This window comes from Adiantum capillus-veneris, chromosome 24 (assembly GCF_014529385.1).
Source record: "Adiantum capillus-veneris isolate H3 chromosome 24, ASM1452938v2, whole genome shotgun sequence".
In the NCBI taxonomy this organism is placed as follows: domain Eukaryota; kingdom Viridiplantae; phylum Streptophyta; class Polypodiopsida; order Polypodiales; family Pteridaceae; genus Adiantum; species Adiantum capillus-veneris.
Genome location: NC_140954.1, coordinates 59613881 through 59624295, shown reverse-complemented (window position 1 = coordinate 59624295; position 10415 = coordinate 59613881). Strand labels below are relative to the sequence as shown.

General features: G+C 42.1%; 1 pseudogene; it reads right to left on the bottom strand.

Annotated features, from left to right (window-relative positions):
• Positions 1 to 7910: 7910 nt before the first annotated feature.
• On the bottom strand, positions 7911 to 10051 carry LOC147426442 (uncharacterized; annotated as a pseudogene).
• Between the last annotated feature and the right edge of the window lie 364 nt (positions 10052 to 10415).

Below are 10415 nucleotides of genomic sequence, written 5' to 3'. Positions count from 1 at the left end.
ATTGTTTCTGATAAGGGTCCAGGGTTCAGGAAGGGTTTACTAACGGAAGTTTGTGAAGAGCTTCACATTCTACATTGTCATAGCACACCCTACTACCCACAATCAGATGATTTGGTGGAGAAGGATAATGGTGTCATTGTAGGCATCATTAGAAAGATGGTGCAAAACAAGACAAAGTTGTGGGATGACTTCTCGGATGGTGCCTTATGGGCGTATCAAAACATACATAGGAAAGCCACAGAGTTCACGCCATTTCACTTGGTCTATGGTCAAGAGGATCTGCAGTCTATCGAGCTCAACATTCCAGAAATACGGCTTCACAAAAAAGAGGGACAAGATGACCAAGAAACATGGGTAGATAGACTTCTTACCTTAGTCAAAATTGAGTGGAAGAGAGAAGCTGCTTATGAGTTCTATAAGAGGAAAAGAAAAGCCCGACAAGAAACTGATAGACAAAGGTATCAAGGAAGGAGATCTTATGCTAAGGTATGACAATTGACTTGATCATCATTTTCATGCCAAATTTTGAGATTAGATGGCAGGGACCATACATTGTCAAGAAGGCTTTCAATTCAAGTTATGACCTGATGGAGTCGAATGGTAAAGAGCACTCCAGAAAGGTAAATGCGTATCGATTAAATCCCTACTTGAGTCGCCTTCTACCAAAGGATCTACCAAAGAATTGTCAGAGAGCTACTATCTCGTGTAAGTTTTGTTGCACAATGCATTTGTGTAACTCAAGCTAAAGTGACAAGGAGCTACACAATGAAAATCTTGTCAAGATACCAAGTATCACAAAGGACTCATAACCACTCTCTTTGGAAAAGACACCTTATACCATCATCTTGGGGGAGGGCTAATGATAGCCGTTTGTTGGCTCTCCAAAATTTCCAAACTGCTCTACCTTACCCTATCAAAATCACTCAAACATTGTGGCTATCTTCACCCTTTCGCTGTACATAGGCATGTGTGAGTTAGGGGACTTTTTTCATATTTCCTTAAAACCCTGAGCTAGCTAGTCATTGGGCTAGTTAAGCCAAAAAAACAAATTAAAAAAAAAAACAAAAATATATTGTGGCCCATTTGTGTGTAAATATTTCATTGTATATATGGCCTAAATATAGGGATTTTTTATTATACTTATTTTTGGTATTTATTTAAATATTTATACCTAGATGCACGTTATTTGCCTAAGTATGCTATACTGACATTATCACATTTTTTATTACCAATGTACATACTCTTTAGTATATAAATAAATATTTTCATGCAAGCCTCTCCAAATCTTGGTGTGAACCCACTTTGAGAAAAAATCACAAAAAAATACCTTTCACTTAGTCATTCCCTTTTACTAACTTACCATTTTCTACATGCATTCTTCTTTACTTCTTGTAAAGAGTCCTAGATCAATAAAAACAAATGAGGGACTCCTCATTTGATACATTTTCATATATATTTTTTTCCATTTTATATTTATATACACTTTTCCAGATTCCATGAATTATTTATATACTAACCTGTTTTTTTCCATCATATCCATATATCATATTTGTGAATAATCATAATCCATGCATATTTTCAAATACTCAAGAATCTATTAGGTCATGCTCTCATGTAAGGAGGGGCTCACTCTTGGAGGATTATGCAAAATCAATCAATGGGAGGCGACTGAAGACTTTTGCAGGAGGTAAAACAAGCATTTTGGTGGAATTTTTAGCATCCACATCCACTCCGAATTTAAAGAAGTGACCAAAAGAAAGTTATCTCACAAGGTGAACAATCATCTCAAAAAAAATCATAATTTTTGGGGATTCCATCGGTGAGAATGATTTTTTTGGTGGACCCCAGTCTGCCCACTTTTTCTCACAAGAAGTCACCATAGTCTTCTCTCACCTCCATTCACTTCCACACACACACACACACACACACACACACTCATTCCTCTCCATCCCTCACTCAAACCTGCATCTTCCATGGTTTCTCTCACCCTCTTTACCATTAACCCTCCCTCTCACTTCCGTAGCTCTTATCTGAACTCTTCATGTACATACACCATCTCTATGCCTCTCTATATTACCTCTAAATCACAATTTCTTTTACCTCTTCTCTATATACATAAAATTAAGCATGTGAAACCTTGATTAATCTCTGCAAACTAAGGGATTCTCATCAACCAACATCGTCATTTTCATCATGGTGTTCAATGCTCTCTTTTGAGCCCACATCCATGGCTCAAGCAAACAAAGAAGTCCCGCAATGTTTTTGATATATTCAAAAGAAATCCTAATCTTGATTTGATCAGCGTGTAAATAAAGTTATTAATAACCTTATTTGAAGGGTCTCCAACCTATAAATAGGCCCTTCTCCTTCTTATAAATGATCTCCAAGCTCTCACATAGCAGCTCAATACTATAGGCGTGAGGAGAGACTTAGGTGTAGCAACCACTTTTTTTGAGAGAAGCTTTGATGCTACAATTGCAAAGTGAGAGAGTGTGAGTTTCCTATCTCAAACCACTATTTTATATGCTCTTTCTCTATAAAAAATTTAGGTTTGGTGCTTGAAAGGTGTGCTTGGCTTTAGGATCTTTGTCCTTCCACTTGTGTAAAGCTCTTTGGCAAATGCAAGGTGACTTGTGTCTTTTAAATTCTAACATTTGAGCTTGTTTGAGAAAGTACTTAGTGTGTTTCATTGCCAAATTTGAGTCCATTGTAAGAGGGTATTGTGGTGAGAGGGCTCCCACACCCTAAGACAATGTGTGTGTGTGTTGGCAATGTTTAGCATTCACTATGCATTGGGTTAGGTTTTTGTACAAGCTCTATGGTAGCCTTGTAACGAACCATCTCCATTTGCAAGTTACAAACGAGAAATTATGCAAGTTCCATTTCTCTTTCTCTTTCTCTTCCCTTGCTCTATCTCTCTCTTGCTCCATTTGGTGTGTGTCTTGGTGTGGGGAAGGGTACAAAGCGAGATTTTTGAGTGAGATTTTTGTCTATGGAGTGAGCTTCTTTATATGGCCTTACAAAAATAGCTCGCTTGGCTAGCATTTTTCTTGAGCTCTTTGTCCATTGGGCGAGCTTTTTTCTATGTATTCTTCAAAAGAGCTCTTTGACCAGCCTAACACTTTGAAAACATGCAATCCATGGGCTTTTTTTGCCAAGGGAACCACTCCTTGATCGTCTCTAAAAGGAGTATGCATTGTCTTCGTCCTACAGGGAGAACTGGTCTTGGCAAGTGGATTTGGATCCCATGGTGTGAGCAATACAAACCAATGATGTGGCTGCGTTTGGGTCGTCATAGCTGTAGGAGGGACAGATACAATGTGTTTTAGATGGAGGAATGCACATTCTCTCTGAAATCCGTTGCGTTTTTCCGTCGCCGCCGAATCTTGTAGCGAAGGTGACCCAAACGTAGCCAGATCATTGTTGTGTGCTACTCACTCCATGGGTATATGGAATCCAAACCCACTTGCCGATACCGGCTCTCTGTATAGGCTGACGTAGCCTCACTCAACTCCCTTTGAAACGCACTCCATCTGTCCCTCTTTGACCAACATTTGAGTGTTCCCAGTGTCCGACCACATTGACACTAAACATGCGTCCTCAATACTCTGGAAATATGCAATCCATGTGCTTTGTTTTCCAAGGGAATCAATCCTGGCTCGACTATGAAAGGAATTCGCATTTCCTCTAAAGTCCGCTGCGTTTTCTCATCCTCGTATAATCTTGTAGCTAAGGTGACCCAAATGCAGCTAGATCATTGTTTGTCTGCTACTCACTCCATGGGTATACGGGATCCAAACCCACTTGCCAAGACCGGCTCTCCGTATAGGCCGACGTAGCCTTACTCAACTCTCTCTAAAACGTAGTCCATCTGTCCCTCTTTGACCAACAACCAACATCTGAGTGTCCGACCACCTTGACACTAAACATGCCTCCTCAATACTCTAGAAACATGCAAGCCTCCTGCTTTTCTTGACAAGAGAAACACTCCTAGCTCAACTATAAGAGAAATGAGCATTTTCTCTAAAACCCACTGTGTTTTCTCGTCTCGACCGAATCTTGTAGCGAAGGCGATCCAAATGTAACCAGATCTTTGTTGTGTGCTACTCACTTAATGGGTATATGGGATCCAAACCCACTTGCCAAGACCGGTTCTCCCTATAGGCCGACACAACGTTACTCAACTCCCTCTGAAACGCACTTCATTTGTCCCTCTTTGACCAACATTTGAGTGTTCCTAGCGTCCGATCACATTGACACTAAACATGCCTCCTCAACACTCTGGAAACATGCAATCCATGTGATTTGTTTGCCAAGGGAATCACTCATGGCTTGACTATGAGAGGAATTTGCATTTCCTTTGAAATTCGTTGCGTTTTCTCGTCATCGTCGAATCTTGTAGCTAAGGTGACCCAAACGTAGCTAGATCATTGTTGTGTGCTACTCACTCGAGACCTGCTCTTCGTATAGGCCGACGCAGCCTCACTCAACTCTCTTTGAAACACACTCCATCTGTCCCTCTTTGACCAACATCTGAGTGTTCCGAGCACCTTGACACTGAACATGCATCCTCGATATCTAGAAACATGCAAGCCATGTGCTTCGTTCGCGAAGGGAACCACTTGCTCGACTATGAGAGAAATGCGCATTTTCTCTAAAATCCATTGTGTTTTCTCGTCTCCGCCAAATCTTGTAGCGAAGGAGACCCAAATGTAGCTAGATCTTTGTTGTGCGCTACTCACTTAATGGGTATACGGGATCCAAACCCACTTGCCAAGACCGGTTCTCCCTATAGGCGGACACAGCGTTACTCAACTCCCTCTGAAACGCACTTCATATGTCCCTCTTTGACCAACATTTGAGTGTTCCTAGCGTCCGATCACCTTGACACTAAACATGCCTCCTCAACACTCTGGAAACATGCAATCCGTGTGCTTCGTTTGCCAAGGGAATCACTCTTGGCTTGACTATGAGAGGAATTTGCATTTCCTCTAAAATCCGCTGTGTTTTCTCGTTATCCCGAATCTTGTAGCTAAGGTGACCCAAACGTAGTTAGATCATTGTTGTCTACTAATCGCTCAAGAACGGCTCTCCGTATAGGCCGACGTAGCCTCACTCAACTCTCTTTGAAACACACTCCATCTGTCCCTCTTTGACCTACATCTGAGTGTTCCGGTTCTCTCCTCGATACCTAGAAACATACAAGGCATGTGCTTCGTTCGCCAAGGGAACCACTCGCTCGACTATGAGAGAAATGCGTATTTTCTCTAAAATCCGTTGCGTTTTTTCGTCGCCGTCAAATCTTGTAGCAAAGACGACCCAAACGCACCCAGATCTTTGTTGTGTGCTACTCACTCCATGGTTGTACGGGATCCAAACCCACTTGCCAAGACCGGTTCTCCGTATAGTCCGACGCAGTGTCAACTCCCTTTGCAATGCACTCCATCTGACCCTCTTTGACCAACATCTGAGTGTTCCTAGAGTCCGATCACCTTGACACTAAACATGCATCCTCAATGCTCTGGAAACATGCAATCCATGTGCTTCGTTTGCCTAGGGAATCACTCCTGGCTTGACTATGAGAGGAATTTGCATTTCCTATGAAATCCGTTGCGTTTTCTGGTCGTCGTCGAATCTTTTAGCTAAGGTGACCCAAACGCAGCTAGATCATGTTGTCTGCAACTCACTCGAGACCGGCTCTTCGTAAAGGCCGACGTAGCCTCACTCAACTCTCTCTTAAACACACTCCATCTGTCCCTCTTTGACCAACATGTGAGTGTTCCGAGCACCTTGACACTAAACATGCCTCCTTGATACCTAGAAACATGCAAGCCATGTGCTTCGTTTGCCAAGGGAACCACTCGCTCGACCATGAGAGAAATGCACATTTTCTCTAAAATCGGTTGCGGTTTTTCCTCGCTGTCGAACCTTGTAGCAAAGGCGACCCAAATGCAGCCAGATCTTTGTTGTGTAATACTCACTCCATGGGTATACGGGGTCCAAACCCATTTGCCAAGACCAGCTCTCTGTATAGGCCGACGTAGCCTCACTCAGCTCCCTCTGAAACGGACTCCATCTATCCCTCTTTAACCAACATATGAGTGTTCTGAGCGTCCGACCACATTGAAACTAAACATGTCTTATTAACACCTTGAAAAAATGCAATCCATGTTTTTCATTCCCCAAGAAAACCCCTCCTCGCTTGACTCTAAGAGGAATGCACGTTTTCTCTAAAATCCATTGCGTTTTTCCGTCGCCATTGAATCTTGTAGCAAAGGCGACCCAAACGCAGCCAGATCTTTGTTGTGTGCTACTCACTCCATGGGTATACGGGATCCAAACCCACTTGCCAAGACGGGCTCTCTGTATAGGCCGACGTAGCCTCACTCAACTCCCTCTGAAACGCACTCCATCTATCCCTCTTTGACCAACATCTAAGTGTTCCGAGCGTCCGACCACATTGAAACTAAACATGCATCCTCAATACTCTGGAAACATGGAATCCATGTGCTTTGTTTGCCAAGGGAATCACTCCTGGCTCGACTATGAAAGGAATTCGCATTTCCTTTGAAATCCGCTGCGTTTTCTCGTCGCCGTCCAATGTTGTGGCTAAGGTGACCCAAACGCAGCTAGATCATTGTTGTGTGCTACTCACTCGTGACTGGCTCTCCGTATAGGCCGACGCAGCCTCACTCAACTCTCTCTGAAACACACTCCATCTGTCTCTCTTTGGCCAACATTTGGGTGTTCCAAGCGTCCGACCGCCTTGACACTAAACATGCCTCCTGAATACTATGGAAACATGCAATCCATGTGCTTCGTTTGGCAAGGGAATCACTCCTAGCTTCACTAAGAGGAATTCGCATTTCCTCTGAAATCTGCTGCGATTTCTCATCGTTGTCAAATATTTTAGCTAAGGTGGCCCAAACGTAGCTAGATCATTGTTGTCTGCTACTTACTCAAGACCGGCTCTTCGTATAGGCTGATGCAATCTCACTCAACTCTCTCTAAAACGCACTCAACTCTCTCTGAAACGCACACCATCTGTCTAATGTGTTTTTTTATCGCTCGCCGTTGAATCTTCTAGTCAAGGGGATCCAAATGCAACTAGATCAGTGGTGTGTACTGCTCATGCCATGGGTATACGTGATCTAAACCCACTTGCCAAGGCTAGCTCTCCGTATATAGGCCGCCGTAGCCTCACTCAACTCACTTTGAAACGCACTCCATCTGTCCTTCTTTGACCAACAACTCAGTGTTTTGAGCGTTCGACCACTTTGACACTAACATGCATTATTAACACCTTGAAAAAATGCAATCCATGTTTTTCGTTCCCCAAGAAAACCCCTCCTCGCTTGCCTCTGAGAGGAATGCATGTTTTCTTTGAAATCCGTTGCGTTTTTTTATCGTCGTCGAATCTTGTAGCCAAGGCGACCCAAATGCAGCTAGATTAGAGGTGTATGTTGCTAATGCCGACGCAACCTCACTGAGCTCCCTCTAAAACACACTACATCTATTCCTCTCTGAACAACATCTGAGTGTTTCGAGCGTCCGAACACCTTGATACTAAACATGTCTCCTCAAATCCATTCTCGTGCCAATTAGAGGATTGTACAGTGTCTCTGGAATCCACTACGTTTTTCTGTCTTTAACACATTATCACATTGTTTGACACTACAATATCATGATAAGAAGAAAGAAGAAAACATTTTACATACAAAACTTCCAATATTGGGAATGGCAAACACATTTTCACATTTAAAGGCATTACAATGTCACAAAAGAACAAGAAATAGAATGTAATCGACAATATGAATCCGTCGTGAACCACTAGATTAGTTATTACAACTTTTCAAATTGTACATCTCAAATATAATTGTAGACAACTAGTGTTTGTCCATATCCCATAGTCATTCTTCTAATGCTTTTCTTTTGCTTAGCCGCACTGCCTGTGCTTTCATAATTTTTGGAAGCTCATCCAAAAATGTTCTACTACTCTCCATGATTGTGAAGTATCGTCCCATATGGCTACCAAGCAATGAAAGAACACTTGTGTCTCCTCCATATTGCACTACCACATCTCCCTTCTTGGTATACATGTTCAACATTTGATACAGATAGCAATGTCCACGTTCCATTCCTCCTGCGACGAGAGGACTTGTGAGAATAGAAGACAAGTCGAGAAATCAACAAAGATACACAGTAAAAGCAATTACAGAAAAGGACGTACCTCTCAATGGTGTTCCATCTTCTTGCATGGTCCATTCGCTCTCTTGGATTGTATTCAGCCATGTGTCCTCATTGGGTTTCAACACTTCAGCAATTGGGGCTTGGTTTTTCTTGAAAACAGTAAGAAGAAGGGATCTTACAATCATATTAACATCCTTGCATACCGGTGTCTTGCAAACTGTGACTGTAGTGTATGCTAGCTCCCAGCCTGCGGCTATTGCAACATCATGTACCATTCGATGTTGGATAGGTATGCAAAAAACAACAAATATGCCATTGTCATCTGCTGTCAAAAAACTGAGACGTGCAACTTTGCTGAATTGACAAACGTCCATGTCATTCCATTCCTGTGTAGATGACGACGGGATACCATGCACAAGGAAATTTGGAGGCAAAAACATGAATGAAACGGACATTGAGACAACCACCCAAACTCCATCTCGGACATACACACGGTCGTCCTTTTTCACTTGGCCTTCAATGCTTGCCAACATGGAGCTAACAATCTCATTTTCTTCCATGCTTGTATCCAAGAAGGAGATAGACACATTCTGCTCGTCGAACACTGAAGAACAAAACCAATAAAACAAAGTAGTTGGTCAGCAAAATACACCTCAAAAGATGATAGCATTAAGATTCTCAAAAAGGTCTTACAAAAACCTAGATCATTCCTCGCCACCATCTGCTGATCTCCCTCATGATGATCCAACAATTGCTCCAAGGACTAGGAGAATTCTTTAAGCTCTTTTTCATTTGTCCCAACCGCATCATGCTCGATATTATAGATCATTAAAACGGTTCTCATAAAGACAAGATTCTCGGATTCTTTTCAATTACAAATTTTGTCATAAATTTGCAACTCACTTCTTTTCTTTAATTCGCTTGAGGAGGGCTTCTTTCCTATGCCTTTTGGAGTCTTGGTCTGCAACAAAAAACTCTAAGCGAAGTCAAAGTTTCAAAATGATGCGTTTATAACGTTCCAAGATCAAAACATACTCTAGAATACGATACTTGGCCGACTTTCTCAGATGAAGGGGCTGTTTTTGTTGTTGTAGTGGTTTTTGTAGGTATTTTCGGCATCTTCACTCGGACAGCCCTCCGTGCACGTTCCTCCCTCTCCTTGACATCATTGTTATGCTGCAGTTCTTCGTTGGCAAGAAATTTTCCCTCTTTATACTCAATAAACCAAGGGCACGAGTAATAAAATGTTTTGTTGAAGTTACGTGCCAACTGCACTGGGTTGAAAATAGTATCTTTCTTTGAGATATCCAAGACGTCAGATAGAATCCGAGAGCTTCTAACGTTGAAGTTACGCCTGGTCAACCACCTACAAAATTATAAGATGTTAGACCAATTTGCTTCTTTCTATGTTGAGCTCTCCCAATGACAGAAGTGCCAATATCAATATTCCAACCTGCAAAGGCATCTTTGACCAGTGTCTATCAGTGCTTTCTTAAGGTCAGGGCTACCTCTTCCTGAAGATTTAAATTTTCCAAGCTCGTATTTGAACGCCTCAGTTCTGTGAGTCAACTTTGCTTCTTCTAGAAAGGAATCAAGCATCTCTCCTGGACCAAGCTTGGATGTGATATTTCTCATGTTGTTCTATAGAAAACGAGCTTCACACTCTATGGTGTTCCATAGAACCTCCACACGCATTCAATCACCGAATGAGACATGGTCAGCTGCAATAAAGGACAGAGAGAATAATGTCAATTACATTGAGTGAAACATGCCATTTTTTATTTTGCAAAACAAAACGAACGATAATACACGTCTGTGGAATATCCAAACTTTTGACATTTATAGGATCAGAAGAGGCCATTCCTCGAAGAATGTAAGTTTTCTTCTCAGGAGGAAGATCAACACATGTGAGAACGTACAATCTATCCCTAGTAATCCACTTGGGCCAGTTAGTCCATTCAATAGTCCGTAGGGTTCTGAACAGATAATCAAATCAGCACTAGACATAGGGTAGTGATCCACAATACACTTTCTTACCTCCACCATTCATCGCCTAGATTGGGATCAACAATAGCGAGTGCCTGCTTTTTCCTTCTCCTGCTCGGACCATCTGCCTCAAAAAAAGCTTTCTTGTAGCGTTGTTGAAACTCTGAAGGTAGCATAGTGTCCTTTTCAGCTTGTAGTTGTTTCAAGGCTATAGCGTACTTGTCCTACAATGCATTCCA